We start from the raw sequence: 24891 nt of genomic DNA, 5'->3' as shown, positions 1-24891 counted from the left end.
AGGTTTCAGCGGCTGAAGGGTCGACATATAGACATGATAGTCTTCATACTTTTCATACTTGTACACCAGTTACTGCTCTTGTTCGGTAGCACCAGCATCAGACAATGAACGACCTCATTAGCTCGCATCTTCTCATCTGTGACGAATATTTACCGAAACCAGAGTTCCTTATCCACAAGTAGGCCTCTCATATATTTCCGTGGTATGCTCTGACAGCTTCGTATGCCTTAATTGAGCCCATTCAGAAGCTCGTCGCTCCAATTCCTTCTATTCTATGCACACTTCACACCCTCCTGCACGTTCAAGCCCCTATCAGTCGAGAAATCATTCACACCATATTTCCAGCACCTTGTCGGAAACCCCATTTTCCTTGTTTTCTCTGCCTCTGACGCTTATACGTTCTTAGTTGTCTGCTCCTTACGCATCCTCCCCATTTGTCCAGACCTTTTCAGCACACAGTCGTTGGCTATTTCATACACAATCCTCTTACTTTAACGCCTCTCTTTCTCTGACCCATCATTTCTGCATTAGATCAATCGTCTCCACATCAAATATTTTTTTAATCATTTCATTGCTAAGGCATCCATCCTTTTCCTCACTTTCTTATCTTGGGTCCACGCTTTACATTCATACAACACAGACGGGACTACTGTGCGATCAGATATACCCATCTTTAACCCTCATTCCTCAGTGCACCAAGACCTTAACCGCTTCACACACGCCATGGCTCACTTGAGTCTCTGTGGCTCCTTTCGCTGCCGATGCAGTGACTCGTCTCCCAAAATTCTCGCTTCACTTCCTCACTCCTCTCGTTACCAAGTGAATATACACTAACCATCACCCACCCAAATTACTGATACAATCACTCAACTCCTCCCATAATACCTACTTCACTCCTTTCGATGCCAGGCGAATAAGAAGTAATCATCACCCACCTCTCGTAATCCACTTACATTTTTCACCCTCATCAATCAGGGTCGCATTCCATTAAGTTTTTTTCACATACTCCCACAATTCCTGCTTTAGGAGGAGTGTCGCCTTACCCTTCGCTCTCGTCCTCACACCAAACAGAGTTTACTCCTAAAACATTCCCAAACCACTGTTGCCTCTTTCCATTCAGCTTAGTTTCACTCAGAGATGGAACACCCGGATCTGTCCCTCTAAACACGGTGCCAATTTCTCTCTTCTTCTCATCTAGGAAAATTGATAAAGTGGCCTGAGATTTCGAGAGGATGAGCACTTGTTGCTTGGCTCCTTCGGTTAACATCTTTTTGCAAATTAGAATAAAAGAAAGTAAGAGTTTCTAGCCCCTCGCTTCCTCCCCTTTAAGTTGTCTTTTACGACACGCAAAGAATACGATGGGAACATTTATTCTACCCTATCCTCAGGGACATATTTATAAGATTATGTCAAAATGATATTAAGGAATTAACAAAAGTCTTTAGCAAATTCAATCATAAATTGACTGATGTATTTCTACAAGTAGCTTCTTGATTAACTTACTTTGTAAACATAGAGAGGTGCTCTCGCACTTCTGATAATATATAATCATATATGTTCAAGCTGCAGTGCTGATTACGGTGGTGGCTCAAAGCTCCAATCCAAATAAGAAAAAAAGATAAAATCCTTAGTCAATCAACTCATGCTAAGTCTTGGGTAAAAGCTCCGAGGGTTTCACTTGTTACGATCACTGCAGAGGCAATAATTATCCACTAATTAAAGATTTACAGTTACTTTCAGGCTTACCAGTGAAGTTGTATCTCCAACAATGGAGTATGTATATAAACTGAACTGAAGATAATTGGAGGTGATAACTAATCCCCTACGTAATTATGCTATATTGCTCAGTATTGTGTTGAATGCCATTAGGAGGAATTTCTTTAGACTTTATTATGTTTGTCTTTTCAAGAAGATCCATATATATATATATATATATATATATATATATATATATATATATATATATATATATATATATATATATATATATATATATATATATATATATATATATATATATATATATATATATATATAATTACCGTTTTCTGTTTTAGCGAGTCTGCATTATGGTGTAAAAAAATGGAAGTACACATTATAAAACACTGACCCTAGAGTGTACACATTCTGGAGGTAGGGTTGGGTCTGTAATGTCAGGTTGGTTGGTATAGCAACAGCCAACGTCATTATCACCGTCAAAGTCGAGGTACATCCACCAATCTCAGAATCTTTTACACCTCCTTCAGGAGTTCACGATAATTCTAAGACCCCATCCACTCACTATGCATACGGCCTGTATAGCGCCTTTCACTGTCTCTCTACACGAAGATGTCGTTGTCGAAACGATTGTAGATGTCTGGTTTTAATGTCGTGCTGGTGCAGCACGACAATCTCTTACGTGGGACATGAGTGCCTGCATGAACACGACGCTCAAGGAGGACCCTGTTGCTAAAGCAGTCCACTGACAACCACATGTTACTGGTCAGGGTCTGCTTCTGTTGTACAAGCTTTCAGTATCTTCCGCATCTACAGTGAAAAGAATTGTTGTTATTATCATCATTATTATCATTAATTCTTTCCATTAATAATAAAAGGATTGCGTATGGAAATTTGTTTGGGTATTTGCATATAACACAGTACGGTAGTAATAACTTCCAACTGGTGATATCCGTACATTTCAGTAAAGTACAAAATGATCCTTCATTCACCGTAAGCTTTTGAAAAATATGAAATAAGTAATATTCGCAGAAATGTAAGTGAATGCCAAAAGCATTAGAATTATCAATAGATTTCAGTTTCCTGTGGGATTCGGTTTGTCTTTCGCCCTGTAAGGTGAGTGAACCTGAACTAGGACCTGAAAGAAAAATTGTACAGGAATTGCCTGGTAATCTTCACCATTAATTCAAGATATTGAGGAAGATTCTGCCAATCGTTACAGATATTTCAGAGATGTTATTTTTCCTCGGATACAAATGTCGTGATATATCCGTCCGTGGCGGCCAACATTCTGATGCGTCTTGCAAACTGACGCTCCATTAGTCACTGACTGAGTTCCCTGGAGCTCTTGGGTACGTTAGTAAGAGAGAGCGATTCACGACGCACGTATTTATTCTCGTATGTCCTCCGCCTGCTCCTGCATCGCCCGTCATGATCCTCTATACCACAAGGCTGCGGAGTGAACTTCCACAGCCATACATGTACCCACACCCGCACATACTCGCTTGTACCCACACCTACACATACTTGCATCCTCGCTTATACCCACACCTGCACATACTCGCATGCTCACTTATACCCACACCTGCAAATACTCGCATGCTCGCTTATAGCCACACCTGCACATACTTGCATCCTCGCTTATACCCACACCTGCACATACTTGCATGCTCACTTATACCCACACCTGCACATACTCGCATGCTCACTTATACCCACACCTGCACATACTCGCATGCTCGCTTATACCCACACCTGCAAATACTCGCATGCTCGCTTATATCCACACCTGCACATACTTGCATCCTCGCTTATACCCACACCTGCACATACTTGCATGCTCACTTATACCCACACCTGCACATACTTGCATCCTCGCTTATACCCACACCTGCACATATTCGCATCCTCGCTTATATCCTGCACATACTCGCATGCTTGCTAATATCCACACCTGCTCACTTTCCCATCCTTCTCAGCGTGCTGCCTTGAACATCTTTACTAGACTCCTCACTTACGCTAACACCTGCACGATCATCCACCAGTACTCATATTTTCACATGCTCTTGCCACGCTCACATTTACGACCACAGTTACAGCAAATTATGCTTACACTTATACCGGTGCACGCATGTACACGCACTATATTCCATACCCACAACAAATAACAAATCAACACCTGAAAATATATACGTCCAAATAGACACATGAGCACCCATACCTTCATCCATACCTGAACCTCTCACTGTAAACAGCATCAGAATTAGTAAAGTATATAACCCTCTTTATCTGTGCGAGTAGATACAGTCTAACACCCTACTCTTCATTCTTTATTCAACATTCTCCCCCCCCCTACTCCTTACTTTACACCCCTCTCCCCACTCCCCTGTTAAAACACCCTTGATTATTGTTGTATGCATTTTATTTGCAGGTTTTGAATCTTTGGCTGCAGTTGACTGAAATGTTTGATAATAATAATAGATGATAATGATAATATTATTGTAATGATATATTAGTATCAATATTGTCATTATGGTGATTATCATCATTTATCATTATGATTATTATAATTAGTGGCATTATCATTATGATCTACAAGGGCAAGGATATCGCTTCAGCCCAGTTCGTAAGAAACATCCTAATCCAGAAGCAATATGACATTGATTGGAAGGATCTCTCTCTCGTACTGCGGCGCTCCCGATACCTGTTGTCAAATCCCAAGTCTCTCTCGCACATAAATTCCTGAAGCTTATTTCTTGTTAGATAGACATCATACCGAGGTCTGCTCCCATTCGGTCCCGTCCTCATTACTATACATTCGTTCAGGGTGAATTTCATCAACAATATATCAGACTAACTTTGGAGTCTGTTTAGGTCCCCTTAGAAGTTTATGCAATCCTGCTCACTGTTCACTTCGCCCATGACCTTTGCATCATTTGCAAACATTTCTATTTGGCGTCTTCCGTTTTTTACCTTCTCACTGTATTCTTTGCTTTTTTCTTTTCCTCTCTTCCCTTGGTCTATCACCAGTGATGAATATTCTATTGAATTCCACCTAGTTTTTGTTTTCTTAGGCAGCCTTGATACCCCCTGGCTAGAAAACTCCAAATCAAACGCAACCATAATTTGTCGTCCCTTAATTTTCTGATTTTGACCCCCAATTCTTCTTTCCTTAAACACAGAGATTATATCTGGTGAGGTCATAGCCTCTCGTGACCCTATAATGAGCATCTCATCATTCTTCCCCCGTCCTCTTTATCTAGTGTATGTTCTTCATCCAGTCCAAAAATAATCTGTCGACCTCCTAGTTGACTGATCTTTCTAATTTAGGTGTCATCCCTCAGAGTGAAGTCCATCAGTTTGGGTTCATTAACCTCTGTGCCACGGGATTTCTCTTTACTCTCCCTTTCCACTAAGCACTCATCCCGTAAACTCTGCATTTCTCTAAATTTATCATCTATCGTATCATGAATTTTGCTCAATCTTCTGCCTTCAGCAGTACATGTTATTCTGTTTACAGCTTCACTCAATGCCCTAGACACCTCGGCTCCAGTGTCCCCAGGTTCCTGTCTCACTGCCTCAGTCAACATGTTTCCCAGCCCATAATCTGTACCACTCTGCCCACTATTCTCCGGTGTTACGAGCAATTTCTCTAGTTCATCAACCTCATTGAGGACATTTAGAATATTCCCTCTAAGCTTTCTTGTACTACATTTTCTTCTTTTATCCCATGCTTTATGAATACCCTCATCTGATGCCAATCTGTATTCCTGATCATTCATTTCAAATTCCCGAGTTCCTCACTGATATAGTGACAAATCTGATTCTGTTATTGTAATAATTCCACCAACAACTCCAAACTTTAGTTGTCTGGTGATAGATGTGTTATCCCTTCCTCTTGCTTCCCTTTTTCTACGTCTTGTCACAACTTTCTTATCTCTATATCCTCCCTCATCTGGATACATTTCTGGTCAGTGTCAAATTGAAAAGGAGAGAAGAACTGAACAGTTTTCATGTGTGATGAGCAGATTTAACAAGACTGCCTTTAGTAGTCTGTTGCATGTATTGAATTGGACGAATCGTCCTACATTCTTTTTCACTTCATATCTTGTTGGTTCAGGCAGTTCTAAGGGCCTACGCTGTTCCCCCATGTTGGTAAGAATAACAGTGACTTAGTGTGCTTGAGTGGGGATAGCATGACTGTCGACACTTTGTGTGTGTAGGACATCCTAATGAAGTCTCTTTCATGACGGAATAAAGACCAGAGGGACGAAAGTAGCATGTGAGTACTGTTTATGATTATGGTGCCTCGTTTTTTAACCTTATGTATATACCTTTACTCCTATACACACACACACACACACACACTAGCTTAAGCCAAGTAACTATCTATCGAATAGTCCTGAGGGATGTAGACCAACCGCTGCGCCCAGGATTCGAACCCATGCCGACCCAACCTAGTACGGGCCCGTCCTGACTCATTGTGTGTGTGTGTGTGTGTGTGTGTGTGTGTGTGTGTATGTGTGTGTGTGTGTGTGTGTGTGTGTGTTTTATGAGTAGCATAAAAATATAAGTCTAAATGTCATTACTGAATGTGTGAGGTTCACCTTCGAGGAGCCCGAAGAGCTAATGTTGAAGAATGTAACGAGTAAATCTTTAGAACCGTGAGTGGTCAGCGGTGAGGAATGTTAGAGGTTCCTAGGGAGCGTGAGGGTTTAGTGAAGATGGTAGTGTGACGTTGGTGAGTGGAGGATCATAACAAGTTAGAGGAAAGTGAGAGGCTTCAGACGGTCTACGCTCAAGAATGTAAGCGTTTGAAAATGAGGAACATAAGTGATCAAGAATGAGAAATGAAAGGGGTCAAAACAGGAGTATGCGGGGTCACTTTGCAGTAACATAGGAGATCGTTGGTCCTTATTACACGAAGTGGCACGTCTGGGCATATGAAGGCACATTGCGGACTGGCATAAACGTTATTTGTCACTGCTCTGGTCAGAGGCTTGAACTGCTTGCTGCACGACTTGACTGGTTTGCCGGACATAAAGACGCACTTCGAAGTACCTCCAGTCGTGCAGGGTATACGAGAGTATATCTGTTACGAAAACGACTAGAGATAATCATTCACACGTTTTCTGAGAGAATGTACTTGCAATCAGGATACTTGATGGCTGACTATAACAAAACTGTGATTCATCCTCCATGATTACGTACTATCAGATCATGTGACAACAACTGTTGGTGCATCGGTGCTTTTTAAAATCACTGTTGTGGGTATTGGATTTCACTTGTTTTTCTATGATCATGGTTCCTTTGTCTCTCTGTTTATGTTAAGTTTGTGTCCGAGTTTTAGCTAATAGAATATAATGTTTGTATGGAGAGTATTTATCCTCTATTTCTGCCTTCTTCATTTCGCAGTCTTATGAACTTAATTTTCTTTCCTGCTCCTCCTCTTTCTCCCCCTCCTCCTCTTACTTTTCTAACTGTTCCATCTCTTCCTCCACTTCCTTTTCCTCGTTTTCTTCCTTCTTTTCTCACTTCCTCCTCCTCTTCTACTTAATTCTACTCTTCTTTTACTTTATCTTCCTCTTCTTACTATGTTGACAATCCTGCACCACAGTGAGCAAGTGTAACATATTCAGGGTTCGTGATGGGCGGGTGCTAGGGTAAGTGTTTTCCATACATACATCACGATCAAAACCACTCTTACAGAAACAAAATAGACTGTAGTAAAGAAGTGGCAACGGGTGGCTCTCCGTAGTATAGTGGTCAGTACTGCATGGGTTGCAATCTTTTTCATGGCAGTCGGTCCACAGTCAACCCTTTTTGTTCATCCTCCTCTATGGGGCTGGTCGATCAATTGGGTAGCAGACTTAGGCTAGGATATATATATATATATATATATATATATATATATATATATATATATATATATATATATATGTATATGTATATATATGTATATGTGTGTGGAAGAAGAAAGTTGAGAGTAAATGTGAATAAGAGCAAGGTTATTAGGTACAGTAGGGTTGAGGGTCAAGTCAATTGGGAGGTGAGTTTGAATGGAGAAAAACTGGAGGAAGTGAAGTGTTTTAGATATCTGGGAGTGGATCTGTCAGCGGATGGAACCATGGAAGCGGAAGTGGATCATAGGGTGGGGGAGGGGGCGAAAATTTTGGGAGCCTTGAAAAATGTGTGGAAGTCGAGAACATTATCTCGGAAAGCAAAAATGGGTATGTTTGAGGGAATAGTGGTACCAACAATGCTGTATGGTTGCGAGGCGTGGGCTATGGATAGAGATGTGCGCAGGAGGATGGATGTGCTGGAAATGAGATGTTTGAGGACAATGTGTGGTGTGAGGTGGTTTGAGCGAGTAAGTAACGTAAGGGTAAGAGAGATGTGTGGAAATAAAAAGAGCGTGGTTGAGAGAGCAGAAGAGGGTGTTTTGAAATGGTTTGGGCACATGGAGAGAATGAGTGAGGAGAGATTGACCAAGAGGATATATGTGTCGGAGGTGGAGGGAACGAGGAGAAGAGGGAGACCAAATTGGAGGTGGAAAGATGGAGTGAAAAAGATTTTGTGTGATCGGGGCCTGAACATGCAGGAGGGTGAAAGGAGGGCAAGAAATAGAGTGAATTGGAGTCATGTGGTATACAGGGGTTGACGTGCTGTCAGTGGATTGAAGCAAGGCATGTGAAGCGTCTGGGGTAAACCATGGAAAGCTGTGTAGGTATGTATATTTGCGTGTGTGGACGTGTGTATGTACATGTGTATGGGGGGGGGGGCCATTTCTTTCGTCTGTTTCCTTGCGCTACCTCGCAAACGCGGGAGACAGCGACAAAGTATAAAAAAAAAAAAAAAAAAAAAAAAAAAAAAAAAAATATATATATATATATATCGATAATGAATTGGATTTCATCAGGGCATTCAGTTGCTTGTATCGTCTTACTTAACGCATAAAAGCTATGCACAAAAAATAAAAGCAACCTAAATGGAATTGAAGGCTGGAGAGAAAATATGTAAGGCGATGATTTCAGTCAGTTTCGACTTTCCTGCCTAAATAGAATCCCAAAATTGATATCAAATGATCTGTATCTTATCTATCCGTTATCTTGTGATATTTTTCTTCTCTGACATCGCCACTGACTTTCTTTATCTGAGAGATCCATCAGCAAGCTGTAATTACGCAATAATGACGAAAGAAGAACTCTGAAACTGGAAATTATTGGCCGATTCAATATTTCAATTACTAAGGTCGAGTTGGCAATAGATATCAGTTTTGGTGATAATATACATATCTTTGCTGCCAAAAGTATGATAGAAAAGGCGATTTCTTTTAGATACATTTGATTAATTTTTGACTTCGTTGTTTAATCATTTCATGGCGACATCACCTCTGTACTCTGACTGGGAGAGATACCTGTGATTCAGATAGAATACTCTTCTAGTTTCCACATGTTTTATATATTCTATAAATATCATGCCCATTAGTCTCATTGAAATACTTTAAAAAGGTAGACTTATACATGCCATTTACTTGATGAATAAGAGCCTGAAGGCACACTGGCACGGTAGTTGCAGTGGATGAACAAAAATGCAAATGTTTTGAACTATTTGGAGGCTATAGCTCTGCATGGAGAGCATAACGCTCCGGCTACTGAAGGATTGAATTCATCCAATATATTCTGAATTCATCCAATATATTCTACCATCTTCTGACTACCAGAAGAATAAACTCAAGCAGTCAGTTTGGATGATATGTAAATAGAATGAAGAAAAAACAGTATGATTAATGAACTTTTAATCGTGTTCTCGGTAATTTCACATAGGCGAGCGTGACGTTAAAGAATGTAATATCAAATGACTGAATTTCGCCCTCAAATTTCAGACTAATTTCTTTTACTATCCCAAGTTACGAGTTATTATTCACTTCATATTTTCTAATAAAAATTCATTTTGAAAGATATTGTCCATAAAGTCAACATGAGTTTATCTAACAAAACAAATGTCTCAACACTCGCATTTACATAGTATGATTCGCTATGCAATATGGTGCAGAGGCCTCATGCGTGGTGAGAGTCTTTGTGGTCTAAGAATCATTCTCAAAACCTGAAGACGACTTTCTGGTTGGTGGATGTAGCTTCATGATGAAAACCTTAACGACCCTTGGCAGTTGACAGGCCCACAGCCCAAACAACCAACGGTCAGATTCGGAGTTGCTGAACGCCGTAAGATAGGATGAGAATAACATAAAATGAAAAAAAGGATTCTCTTTTTTTAACATTTCCAGAAGCTATATATCATGAGTTCGATTTATCATCGTTTGTTTGTAACTTCCCTGACTTCACTGTGATGATCTTTCCTCGTTATTGACTATGCTGATTTGAGAATCCGACATCTTGAACTCTGCTGCATCTACTTTGCTGTTGGTGGCTTTAGCGGTAGAGCAGAAATTTGGCCAAGATGATACAGCAGTTTCCTAAAATAGCTTTACAGGAGGGAAATGCGGGAAATGGCGAATAGTTTGAAAGAAAAGAAAGAAAAGGAGGGAAATACTGGATAAGTCCTGGGAGAAATTCAAGAGTTGGTGGCGAATAATTTATGGTCCCGGAATCAAAAGTAGTACTGAGTCCCTTGATCCCCCACCCCTTGGGGGCCCCGAGCATGATTTCATCATGAGATGGCCTTCGCAGCGCTCGGTGAGAATTTCAAACTTCTACCCGAAGGGGTAAAGTGGGATTTACGATGACTTTTATACGCTGGCTACGTATCAAGGAGGGAACTCTCTGACCCCGGTGTCTTGTATTAGTAATGAAGGGAAAGAGAAAGACGTTGGTGTAAAAGCTCCTCTTTCACCTTATTGACGATGGAGAATCCTCAAGTCCCTGACCGCTTGGTTGTTGAACAAATGATTCATTCTTTGCGTGAGTTATATTTTCTCTCTCATTCTCTGACGCGGATATTGATATAGAAGATATCCCCTTCGTCTCTTGAGTTCCCATGAACCCGGTGCATTACCCAACTTGAGAGGTCTTGATGCGTTACCACCGGGCTTGAGGTCCGTAGTGTAAGAGATCTGTTACCATGAGGTTCACGTCTTAGATTCGTGTTTTGCTTCTTGGGTTCAGACCATTAACTATCATGCACAACGTCATGCCATGAAATTTAACATTTTTATCATTTCATGGTATGATGGCTTTACCATTCCCATATTCATGATGCAGCTGATCACAAGCAACCTTGTTAGCCTCGTTTGGCCGACTATAAATGCAAATTGCTACTTAAGCTACAGGTCACTTGAATGGAGCACCAACAGTGTCTGCAGGAAGTGTTATCTCGTATGATACGGGACTTGGTTGTTATTGCAAGAGCTTTCAATATACACAGCACACACACACCCACACACACACAAAGGTTAGATTATCAGTGTACACAAAGCCCACACTACACCAGACTCTCAACACTGTTACTTGGCTAGTGAAACCTTTGACCTGATGAATGCTGAACGTCTCACATCCTTCAACATTGAACCCCATATTCTAAATGACCCCCACACTTAGCTGAACCGCACCTCATTATTTTCGACCCGAAATACAAGTCTAATTGAACGCTTCGTCTTTTTTTGTATAATTTTTACTGAATGCATTCGTACTTCATTTCACTTCACCGAATTCCATGCTTTGTTCAGCTGGACCCTACTCCATGCGTCGTGTCTCTTTCAGGTTCTCAAAACGTCGTCATTAAAACATCTTGCACCAGTCAACCCTCTCCATAAACAGGAATTATCCATTAAGGTTCTAATATTCACACTTCATGGTGATTCTCAGACTATACATTTCACTGTACACTTACTCCTGTTTTTTCCGCATTTCTTTGCAGTTGGTTTATTTTATATACGAGTCATCCATGCTAACGATCCATGTACTACCTTAGACTATGATCACGTCCGTAAATATGCACTGGTTTTTGGTTCTCACTCTGGGCACATGGTCAATTTGCCACTGAACAATTCAGCAATGGGCATTGTAACCATTGGTCACTTTACTGTCGGACAAATCAGAAGTTAATGACTCAAAATTGTGTAGCTCATTACTAGGCAGTTTACCAATGCACGGTTTACCATCTGACAGTTCATCACCAGAGAGTTCTCCAATGGACAGTCCACCACTAGATAGTTCATCATTGGACAGTTCACCATCATATTGTTCGTCGCTGGACAGTTCATCCTGGGCGCAGCTCGACACTGGTTTTTTGACCAGCAGATATTTCACCACAGGGCAGCCCAACGTTGGACACCAAACAATACACCACAGGACACGTCACCAATGGCCAGCTAATCATCTGACAACCCAACCCAGTTCATCCACAGACTAACGCCTAAATGGGAGGATGGAAACACTCAGCCACATGAAATATTGCCGTTTTACACATTTTTCTCGCAACAGTTCCGCTATTGTGCTATTGTACAGAGAGCAAGTTGATGACACCAACGTTGATTACCTCAGCCCAGAATAGCTGGGTTTCTTTTGTTGCTCCATAATGAAATCGTGTGTAGTGAACAATGACATCACCTCTTTTTTATCTTTTTTTTTGCGAAATATGAATCGCTACAGGGCGGCCACAATATTATGTTCCATTTTATAAAGTTTCATTACATCAACAACAAAAGATGTCATTATTCTTTTCCCCTGAGTGATAAAGTTTCTTGTTTTTTTTCCGTTCCCGTTAGTGGCGTGTAACACATCCAAGCTATATTCCATTTCAGGTGTTGGCCAACATCTGCCCTCCGTCACAGTGCATGAAGCGCTATAGTGTGACCGTTGAGGTGTCGTTCTCGTATATGGAGGCAAACACTAACTGTAGCGTCGTATCAACGTTGCAGACGCTGCAAGACAAGTGTGTAACGAGGAGTGTTCCTATGGACTACAGTAGATGATAACACGCCGTTTAATGGATTCACTATTGAATGACTACATCGTCATGAGAGAAAGAGGAGATAGAAAAAAAAAAATCTACAGAATACTGGACTGGATCACACACAGTCATAATGTACGAAGGTAGATATAGAACATTTATGATGAACTTATCCCCTTCAACCAGCTCAACACTGTAACCGATGGCTCTCTAAAGCAGTTGCCAGGATGGCTTTTACCACGATAGAACATGACAAACTTGTACACGCCAACTGATATTACTGGTGGGTGCTAACGTCACCTTCTACAACGGGTTAGGTAGATGTGCAAAAGTTCATTCACGCTCCTGTCAAATATCGGAACCACCTGGGGTGAGTTCCTTCGTTTTCCCAACCTATCCTTGGCAGTTATAGCCTGGAGAAACCTATCATAAACACCTGGAATATCTGTGGGTCATAGTTCTTGATCTACAACTGAAAACATTGACTGTTGACTTGATAGGCGAGGAGACTGTGCCATCAATACTAAAAAGCGTCATTCATTACACCAAGAGAATATAGTGTAATAATTGGAAGCAGGAGGCTGTAGGGTCACTATGCGAGGACCAGAAACTTTATGGACGTGGAGACAGAAACATTTAAAAACAGACATAATAAGTATCTACCGGTTTATATAGCATCACCTTCCCCGAGTCGTTCATGCACTTAAATTCTAAGTGTACCAAATCTACCGCTGCGCAGGAATGCGATTCCTCCTGGGCAAGGGTACGCAGGTACAACTCATGGGTTGTGGGACACAGTACAGCTTATATACCATCACATGTACGAGGGAGGAAACCACAAGGTTTATCGATGGATCAGTTTCTACTATGTTCTCCTCTTCCATACCGTGTTCCCTTCTACCACACCGTGTTCCCCTCTCCACAGGGTAGAATTATAAAGGTAATAAAAACGTATTTTACTTGGGTTTAAATATTTCTTTCGCACAACAGTATGATACTGTTATTCATTTGATATTGAAGTAACACTGTTGGTTAAAATGGGATCAAAATGTTGATTGGAGAACAATGTCGTTTACCGTGGGATTAAAATAATGGCAGGGTTTTGTCGTTTAATTTGTTAGTGGAATGTTGGAGCATTGTTGTCGTTTACTATGGGAACGTCTAAGGAACATTGTCGTTTACTGCGGGAGTGGAATGCTGGAAAGCGTTATCGTTTACTACAGAAGTGAAATGTTGGAGTAAAGTTGTCGTTAACAGCAGGAATGGAATGTTCAGAAATGTTCATTACAATCTTGTGGTTCTAACACATTGACACGGTAAGAATCTTCTGGTCCGATATTGGAAGAGTTTCTGGAACTGAACTTGAGAGGCGTGTGCCTGACTCATTATTCCCAAGGCCTCGATGGGTCGTTATCAACAACTAGACAATATTAGCCCAATTATTATTTTCTGTCAAGGTTTTTTGATTTGCTGAAATCATATTGAAATGTGAAAATAGACACGAAGCTTTGTGGAAATGGACTCAAGATTAGAAATATTTGAGTGGTTACAAATTGCGTTCAGCGTAAAAGTGTTTACGTTGGTTCATTTGGCATATTGTGGTTCTGGCCTGACCAAAGTGGACGACGATCTTGGCGGCTTTTATTAGACTATTTCGCTGAGGGTCAGCTATTGGCTGTTGTTAAGTCACCGAATACGACAATGTAAGGTTATTTCCTTCGGTTGTTGTTAGCACAGGAGAAGTGAAGTAATGATAGCAGAAGATTTTATTGAGTGTTTTGTAGGTTGAACTATGTATGATTAGCTCATGCGGGCCTTATTTCTGTTCTTCCTTAGGTTCTGTACATAGTGAATGTATTTGTAGAATCATCCGATTTATTCATCATCTTTCTGTGTAAATTTTCCAACTTCCGTCATTCTCCTTTATTCCTGGGGGTGATGGAATACCATATCTTCTGTTTTATCTTCACTGTTTCAAAACATACATAAAGTACAATCCAATATTGCACAGAATAATACGAAGCTCGAATTTCTTCATAAATTCTACAAAATGGAAGAAGAAATCCGAAACGCAGTGTTAAACTGAGCAATACTGGACTGTACTTTGTGTCAGTTCTGAGAGATTAAAGATGGTAAAGTTAGAAATGTGGTGTTCCATCATCCTTAGGGAGAAAGAATAATGATATGATACGGAAAAAAAATATATAGGAAAATGATAAACAACAAATATAATGTCTCATTCAATAAACAAATATATATATATATATATATATATATATATATATATATATATATATATATATATATATATATATATATATATATGCAGAGCAAGACAGAGTATGTAAATATTTGCATACGAGTACTCAAGGCATGGCTGTGCGTAGCGCTCACATAAGGAGATTTATGTAGCAAGGAAGAAAGAGTCGTGTGAGTTGAACAGCATAAAGTGCTATGTTTGATGCTGGAGAGAGAGAGTTAGAGACAGAGAGAGAGAATGGATAAGAACATGATAATGATAGGGGATATATCTTCAACAATGCAACAATATGGGCCTTGTAGTATCTTTTTCACAGCTGGTGACTTAAAAAGAAAAAACCACTACAGTATATTCGATGCATCATGATATAGGAAGCCTTACACTGAAACTAGATTCATCTAAGGTATCCATTACGCCCTTGCCTGAGGCCCTACCCCATGTCGGGGCTGGGAAGGTAATCGTTATAAATGACTCTACCGGACCTCTGAAGGTGGTGCAAAAGCTGTAATGTTGATTTATTACGGTCGTGAAGGTTGGCTCCGCCGATGCAGACTGCTGCCTCACTTAGTTGGGGTTGTGGTAAATATGAACAGGTGCAGTGATGGTCAGTGATGGAAACGTAACTATCAATTACAGTTGTTTCCTTATCAAGTCTGTTATCACTCTATCTGGACAGACGCCCGGGCATCTCTCTCTCTCTCTCTCTCTCTCTCTCTCTCTCTCTCTCTCTCTCTCTCTCTCTCTCTCTCTCTCTCTCTCTCTCTCTCTCCATATGCATCTATATAGACAATCACATATTCATCCATACCTTTATAGATCAGTTTATGTACCCGATGTACATAAACTGTGTAACTCTTGGGCTCTCATCCATAAGCATGCATCACCATCAACAATTTGCATATCAAACTAATACCGGGCATCAAAAACAATGTACACTTCACATTCAACATTCTTTATGAACGACCATTTAATGTCATGAATATAATTAATTGCTGTATATATATATATATATATATATATATATATATATATATATATATATATATGTATGTGTGTGTGTTGCTAGTTACGCCATGGTAACTATATTCTCTCAGTGGTGCATGTTATGAAGCCTCCTTATCTGCAGGCAGCCAGTTGGTCCCCATTGGTGTCTCCAATGCACATTAACCTCCCACGTTTCGCTTCTACAATGGTGCAATTTGTTCCCTGATGAGAGATTCATGGTGGGCTTGGCATACCTCGCGAGCCAGCCATTCACACCGTGATTAGTGAGCATGGCTTTTGTATACCTGGTTACGTGTGTGTGTGTGTGTGTGTGTAGGTCATGAACGGTACAAGGTTACAGAGTTTCAAAGGGTTATAACCCGCTTTAGAATATACATGTATATCTATATCTATTGGTCTTTATATTTGCCCCAGTTCCTCTTTCTGCAAGGCTGCGCTACAGAAAATAGCAGGGAGAGGATAGATTCTTTTGAAACATTTTTTTTTCTTTTTTTTCCACGAGTCTGTGCTGACTTTCAACAGATTTTGCCAAGGAAATTTTTTTTTTTCCTTTCTTAGTGTAACCTCAAGCTGGTGGAATCCGTTGACACACACACACACACACACACACACACACACACACACACACACACATATATGATATTTACGTGTATGTGTTTAAAATTACCATTTTCTTATATGTACGAAGACGGAGTTTCACACTGTTATGTCCCATTTCTTAGTCTTTCACTGCTTTCATACAACTTTCTAAGCTTCTGCGTGTATTCTACATTCCCATTCTCGTAATGCAATTAATTCCATTCATCCTCAGACTATGAATATTCATTTTACATCTTTTCTGGCACGTTTTTCACCTAATTTCATGGTATGTCCTTTGACTGTTCTATCCTTACATCTTTCGAAGAAATTTTCACATTCTACTTCATAAGGCTGATTTGCGGTCTCAAAGGTATCCTCTCTTCTCCGTCTTGCAAGGCTTACAGCCTAAGACTTCTAACCTTCCTCTGTATTTCAGCTCTGAATTCTTGCACTGTCCGTTTCCCTCCTTCGGATCTTATCTCTTGTGTGGTGACCAAACTTTCGGGGTATATCATTGTTCTAACTTAACGTGTGATGTGAACAGCTTTCTGAATGTTTCCATGTTCTTGTAATTGGACGCGTTTCTAATATTTGCCAACAGACAGTTTGTGTCCACTACTTTCCTACAGTTGGACTCTGGCGACAGGTTGGGTAAAATATCTACAGCTATTTCCAGCAAGATAGTTTTCATATGGAGAACTCCTTTCACTGTGTTCCATCTTCTTTACATTTCCTCTGGCTGAATATCATCAACCATGCATCAGACCAACTTAGTTTATCTTTGCCCTCTTACAAGTAATGCATTTTCTTCACTTTTTCTCCTCTTGTGATCTTGATATCATCCGGAAACAAGAATTCTGGTAAATCATTCACATGGATCAATAAGAGCAATAGTGCCAGAATCGAACCCTGCAGGACGTCCCAAGTAACTTTAAACCATTTCGTGAAGGCTTCTCTGGTTTACTTTCTTTTTTTTTCCTTTCCCCTAAGCTAATCTATCCATCGAAAGTCCCGCCTTCGTTCCTCCCTGAAGACCCGACCTCTTTTGCTAGTCTTGTATGTGGTAGTGTTAGATGCTCCCAGCAGTATCTATACAATCGGTCTGGCCGTCTTTTTTGATCGAGATAAAGTTCGCTCTTCAATAGGAGGATACTGAGAGGTACATTACTCATAACTTCCCATCGCTGAAACTATGTTGTCTCTCATTAAAGTAGTTTCTCTTCTGCAGCAAGTCGCCCATTTGCTCTTTAATCATATCTTTTCACTACTTTACACATCACATTCGTCAGGGAGACCTGTTGGTATTTCACTGCCTCCTCCCTGTCTTCTTTCTTACAGATAGGTACAACATTTGCTCTCTCTTATTTCCTTGACACATTATCGTTCTCCAGTGTCTTCTTGTGCAACCTATGTCAAGTGTATCTACGCACAGCTTCAGCATATTTGAGGAAATGCCGAGACTATATATAGAGCTTGCATGGGTCAAGAACGCTTAGTATTCTGTCTGTCTTCTTTGGATATTTCAGCGCTTTTCTGAACTTCCTCTCCAGTCCATCTCCCTGGTGATGTGTTTGTTCAACTCGCAACACTAGAAGCACGAGTTAACCACAAGTTTGTAGGAGGGATGTTTGACCCTGTCCATCGTATGCAAGTTGGACGAACTTGATGACCTTTGCTTGTATCTTTTAGTTATGTTTTCAAATTAAACGTCTGGAGAAATTTTTGTAGACTAAGCTAATCTATTTTCTTTCCCTGCGTCCAGATGAATAATAACCCCCCTAAAATGTGGCATACCCTCTTATTAAAACAAATAGCTCCATTGTCTGCAAAGAGAATATATAAGAAGCAAGGGAGAGAGAGAATAATAAATGCACGCAAAATTTGTAGTGAAGTTAATGTGGGTAATGAAGGTTCCTGGCCCGTTCTACCAGTTGGGCCGGCGTACCTTGTACCGGTCTTGTATATATAATTGTGGCTTGGTCTTCACACCAGCCTTGTGTGTGTACGTGTGGTGTGGTCCTTACGCCAGCCTTGTGTGTGTACGTGTGGTCCGGTCGTCACACCAACCTTGTGTGTGTACGTGTGGCTTGGTCCTCACGCCAGCCTTGTGTGTGTACGTGTGGTCTGGTCCTCACACCAGCCTTGTGTGTGTACGTGTGGCTTGGTCCTCACGCCAGCCTTGTGTGTGTACGTGTGGCTTGGTCTTCACGCCAGCCTTGTGTGTGTACGTGTGGTCTGGTCCTTACGCCAGCCTTGTGTGTGTACGTGTGGTCTGGTCGTCACACCAGCCTTGTGTGTGTACGTGTGGTCTGGTCCTTACGCCAGCCTTGTGTGTGTACGTGTGGTCTGGTCCTTACGCCAGCCTTGTGTGTGTACGTGTGGTCTGGTCCTCACACCAGCCTTGTGTGTGTACGTGTGGCTTGGTCTTCACACCAGCCTTGTGTGTGTACGTGTGACCTGGTTCTTACAACAGTCTTTATGTAACTGTTTGTCCCTACCTTTGCGAGAGCTATGTATTTGAATGAACGAGGAGCAGTAGTGGAGTTGTGTAAGGAAGTGGAATGTGGTGGGATTGTAATGTACATAAAACACATGAGTGGACGGCAACTTCGTCAGATAAATCACCCACTGAACCCCCCCGTCAATTATGATTCTGTACCTTCTCAAAACTAAGTTTTTATTTGCTCCCCACTTTCCACTCTCCCCGAATTTTTCCCCCCATTTACCATCTGCGAAGCGAGTCCCACAGGATCTGACAGATAGTTGGCCAGTATCAGATTATTGGCGAAAGTTGCGGTAAAAGTTTATGAAGTTTGTTCGGTGGAGGAGTAGGGCATTATCCCGCGAAGGCGCGACGAAAGTCTTTCTGCCACATTGCCGCCCCGCATTTCTTTGCTATAGTGTACACGGAATTTTTATTGCTTCTGTTAGTTACATCGCCAGTTTAGAACAGAAAGGTTCGAGTTGACATTTTGACTCTATGGTAGTAATTTGGTCATCCACATTTGTCCAGGATGGTGGGTTTTTGAAGCACAAACGTCACATCCCTGAATCAGCTGCTTGTAAACAAATCATTTTGGTGTCACAGGCTGTTTAAGGTGTCCAGAAACTCCATTAAAGTTTTATCTTCCTGTCTGGGCAAACAGTTTAGCTATCTTAGAGATGCTAAATGGATGTTGCAAATTTCGATCTTAAACAAGTACTTTATGCACTTGAAAATTGCCTATAAAAGCACGAATTACCCTGTCACATGTACTTTTAACCGTCTGTGTATAACAATTAACATGCATCAATCATACGCGAATTTCTCTTGTTTTCGTAAAGCCACGTTGTATACAGCAAATTAGATATTTTCAGTGTGGCAATATATCACAGAAGATTTTGATATTCTCTTTCTCACTTGCAAAACATAGAGCACGACATCCATGATTTCTTACAATTGCATCCTATGGTTTGACAAATGTGCCACCGACAGACAACAACCAAATTAACCAGCTCATACGGAAGATTTAATTGGTAGTAAAATTTCATCGAGTTCCTTCATTCGTCATCCTGGGAGACTGGATTCTTCTCGTTGTTATTTAAGAGAGTAAGTCCATTCCTGATGGTAAGGAAGGAACTGCTGATATGTCTTTGGAGTGAGCTTGACGTTAGCTCAGAGCAACAAGTTATTGGTTTGATTTCCTGTAATCGACGCATCACAGTTCGACGAAACTGTCGTCTTTTGCATTCGTTGACTACACTCTGGCCAGATATCTTTAAACATGAACGAGATCTTGTTGTTGAAACGAATCCCGTGTCTCCGAATTCAGCCAGGAAGTTGGCGGGTTCTGCTTTCAGTGCTTTATGTTTACTTCCAATCTTGCCCCGATCATCATCATGTATTGGTGTGTAGGCCTTCACCAAACACATTGCAGACTGGTGGCCCAAGATGTGTCAGCGGTGCAATGGAATCAACTGGCATTTGTATCCAGAATCAGATCGCATTCAATGCTCCTGTAAGCCTTCGCTTTTAAAGATGGATGCATATATCAGCATGAGGACTACAACGTCTGTATCATTAGACAGAATGATAGCCTAATGGCCACCAAACTCTATAACCAAGGTGACATATAGGGTACCAGCCGCTGGTCACCTTCATCTGTACCAGCGAACTGTTCAATTACAGTCGACTAAATGCTTAATGTCTTCATGAACGAAGTCTTCAGTCATGCATTTCGCTTGAGATGAAGAATTTTCAACTGAACGGACTGGAGCATGCTAGATTGCAGGCAAGTAATTGTATGTTGGTTTTGTTCGAAGATGACGTCCTTCTGAACATGGACTGGTACGTTAAAATCAAAGTGTGTGGTGATTCTACACTATAGATTTTTTATCATTGCTCACACCGTTTGTGACAGGAACATGAGATGAAAAAAGATTTCGATGAAGACGATTACACCTGAGGAACGTCCTCAAATGGTGAGTCTAAGTCTATATAGGAAAAAGGCAAAGACGTACAAAGATGTTTCAACTACGTTTCAAAGGAAACATTTGTGTATATTAATTCATAAAAGGTCGTTAATCATTAACAAATATCTATATATCCATTATTTTGTCCATCAAATGGCATAATTTGAGGTACGAAAACGACAGATAATTTGAAGTCAAACCGTCTAAACACCTTTCGGTCTTGTGTATTTGCAATGTTTCGTCGGTCAAAACGCAAAGGGAAGGACGTGTAATGTTCCAACGGTTGGAGGAGAGGGAAAGATATGCACAGTGTGTTCCACTAAACAAAGAAAAAATAGTATATGCAAAAGTTTACTGACCAGCGAGCAAGGAGGACGTGTACTGCTCCATCAACTTTCCATCAAAGGATTCTCTCTCGTGTGCAGCCTACCTCTTATCCCAAGCCCCTCTCTCTTGTCTACCTTTTCTCTTTAGAATTAAGGTTGATCATCTTTTGTCACTCTCCGGTATGGAATAATTCAGTCAACGGTTAGGACGTGTACTGCCCTATCAACCAAAGAGGAGGGATGGCTTGTATTGCTTCACCAACCAGAGCGGAGGGATGACTTGTACTGCTTCACCAACCAGAGCGGAGGGATGGCTTGTATTGCTTCACCAACCAGAGCGGAGGGATGACTTGTACTGCTTCACCAACCAGAGCGGAGGGATGGCTTGTATTGCTTCACCAACCAGAGAGGAGGGATGACTTGTACTGCTTCACTAACCAGCGAGGAGGGATGACTTGTACTGCTTCACTAACCAGAGAGGAGGGATGACCTGTACTGCTTCACCAACCAGCGAGGAGGGATGACTTGTACTGTTTCATCAACTAGAGAGGAGGGAAGTCGTGTACTGCTCCATCAACCGGAAAAGAGGGTAGGGCGTGCCGTGTTCCACCATAGAAAAGAGCAGGACGTGGTATGTGCCACCAGCCAGAGGGCAGGAAACAAGTGCCGTGCTCAACCAGGTAAAGAACAGAGTCGGGTTCAAGTCTTCCTACGGTACCATTAACATTATATGTCCCCAAGAACTGAAATATCATGTCTGGTACGTGATGCTATGATCAGATGATCTACAGCTCACCATCATGGCCCAGCAAACTTCCCAGGCTTCATAGTGGGCGACGCCTTCATTAGTTCTTAGTATAAGTTTGTTTATCGCGGTTTTCTTATCGTCTTGTATATTATTAGAACATATTTACATGTTTTACTCCATGGTCAAAGATATGTGATATTTGTATGTGATCATCCATCCTATTCCCCTGTCTTTTTATCTTGTGTTGAAATCTCCAGTCATGGATAAAAATCCACATCAAGGCCGGGCCTTAATTGAAATATAGAGAGAATCATGAAAGGAAAAAGAAATGACAGGGGAAAGTATTTACGAGTTCCGGAGGAAATGAAGGACCTGTCTTTTGAAATATGCCAGGTCATACTTATTGGGAAAAAACATAAGAAGGTAGAGAGTTCCAAGGCTTCGACTTGTAGGGAAAGAAGCAGTTGTTATTTATATGATCATTATATATCTTTCCTATTCAAATATAACAAATTGTGGTGATTACTCAAATGTTCCCGAAGGCTTGACTTGTTTGTCAGATGTAACGAAGGGATGAATCGATGAAAAGCATGAGTAAACCTTTCAGCAATATTCTTTGAATTGATTTCAGAACATGGCATTTGTGAAGCGGGAACATATATATGATTAAATGCTGTGGCCATATCAACCAACAGCTCACAACAAGTCTCTATCACTAATGAACTCGCTCACTTTTCGCTTTATATGTTCGCTAACAAGTCGGCGTGTTGCTTACATCGGTGTGAGACGTTTCCAGTTACGTGCACATACACCAGCGCCAAACATGGTGTACTTTATGATCTACCTGTTTCAAGAAGATGGAAAGGAAATGTATTGATTTTTCTTTCTTCTACTACTATTGCCTTTTCTCTGAGCGTGAAGAAGTATGAGAGGAGACAAATCACACCAAGACGCGCCAACAACATATCATAGCTCCATCTGAGGCGCAGGAAAATATTCCCGACATTGTGGTGCAACAACGAGTGTGTGTTTATGGTCTCCTTCTGACGCTCGTTTGAAAAGCTGCCACTTTGTTCAAGATATTTATATGTAGGTACTCGAGGTAGGGAGAAAGACAGAGTCACATAAATAAAGAGACCCAAGGTCCAACGAGGTGGCGTGGTCTTAATATTACTAAGAATGATGTATTCACCATAAAAGCAGTAGAAGAAAAGGAAACCAAAGCAAAGGCTCTCTCTTCACCCGACACTCACTTTAATAATACGCCGAACGGAAAACAGTTAGAAAAAATACTTTGCAGGACTAATATGCCGGAAGAAAATATCATAAGTCAGAACATAGAAAGATCGTGAATATTTCATGCACTCCATTACAAAAGACGAGCACCCTTTTACTTCTTATTATGAAGTTGATTGCAAGGAAAAACTCTGAGTCCCAGCCCCGCAATATATCATGTCTATACTACTTCTATGTGTAGGATAATGCAATAATTCCTTCTTGTTCTCTTAAAGTTGGCGGCACAAGCTGATAAGTTACCACAGCATAGCCAGGGCGAGATCAGCGGTTGAGAAGGTAGCATGATATGCCACTATATTATGGTGACTGATTAAGAGAAGTATTCAGAACCAGAGAGTGACAGATGATGGACAACCCAATTTTCAAACATATTAACAGTATTGTTCTGAACAACGTTTTCTTGGAGCTTATTCCATGCGTCAGTAACTTGGCGACCTCTAGACTTTAGTTCATATTCTCTTTGGTAGTACTGGCGAGACCGTAATTTTTTTTTTCTTCAATATCTATATTGTTGAATCCTCTATGTACTTTAAAACATTTTATAAACTTGCCCTGAAGCCGCCTGTAGCTCAGAGAGACCAAATCCAGTTCTCGCAGTCTGTCCTCATATTGTTTGGTACGTAATGGGATGGAACGTACTTCTACCTTACTCTAATCAAAAATCCATCAGAATAATACAAGCCTCACACATTTGCTAATTCTTCATAATTCGTCATTTTGTGAAGCAACAGAATGATTTGAATGACAGCTGTGATTAACAGGAGAGTGCAAAACGAATATTCATTCTTCTTTTGCCAGGCAAACATATTCAGAACTGGAAAAGCTCTGAAGAGCAGAAATTTGTTGGAAGGATTTGAACTGTTCCATTGGAGTGAGTGGACGAGCGGTGCTTGCGTCTGTATGCAGGTACTAAGGAGGTTGCCAGGAAAGAAACCTCGTTGGGGTGAGTGGTACTCGGGGTCACACTGTCGCTGCTTCCGCCCATTGATGCTATTTCTTCCACGTTCTTTTGCGTGTCACACTGTGTTAAACTCCGAAAAGGAGTTCGTCATAATGTATTGTGGGATGTTACGCAAGTGCTCGTTTAATATTCTAAAATAATCTCATCGCATTGTCGTGCAGATATATTTCTTTAGTTGTTTTTTTTCCCCAGTTTTGTTCGCCATTTTCGTGTTAGAGAGGTAGCGCCAAGAACAGTCGACGAAAAAGACCTCACTCGCTAGCATCCATTCTCAAGCTGCTAAGTGAAATGCAAAGAAACCACATTCCTATATCCGCAACCACAGATCTTACCATGGTTTCCCCCCCGCTGCTTCAGATATCCTGGTTCAGTCCCCTGACAGTGCTTCGACCTCTGTATACCACATCACTCCACTTCATTCTATCCCGTGCCCGCCCTTTCAATCTCCTACATGTTCTGGGCCCGAATACTCAATATTTCATTTCACTTCCATCCTTCCATCTCCAATTTAGCATCGCCCTCTCCTCGACCCCTCCATTTGTAAAGCTTGCCTCACTTATTCTATCGATATGTCCAAACCATTGATCTCTTTCGAAGAATCATATAGAAAATGTCTTCTTCTTTTGGATAAAATCCC

At 41.0% G+C, this 24891-nt stretch overlaps 1 long non-coding RNA gene across 1 annotated transcript in view; it reads left to right on the top strand.

Annotated features, from left to right (window-relative positions):
- LOC139755806 (uncharacterized) overlaps positions 1-24891 on the top strand; it is a 258719-nt gene that overhangs the window by 44211 nt on the left and 189617 nt on the right. The window lies entirely within an intron of this gene.

This window comes from Panulirus ornatus, chromosome 20 (genome assembly GCF_036320965.1).
Source record: "Panulirus ornatus isolate Po-2019 chromosome 20, ASM3632096v1, whole genome shotgun sequence".
Classification (NCBI taxonomy): domain Eukaryota; kingdom Metazoa; phylum Arthropoda; class Malacostraca; order Decapoda; family Palinuridae; genus Panulirus; species Panulirus ornatus.
Note: the sequence above shows the minus strand (reverse complement) of the source record. Positions and strands in the feature narration are given on the sequence as shown.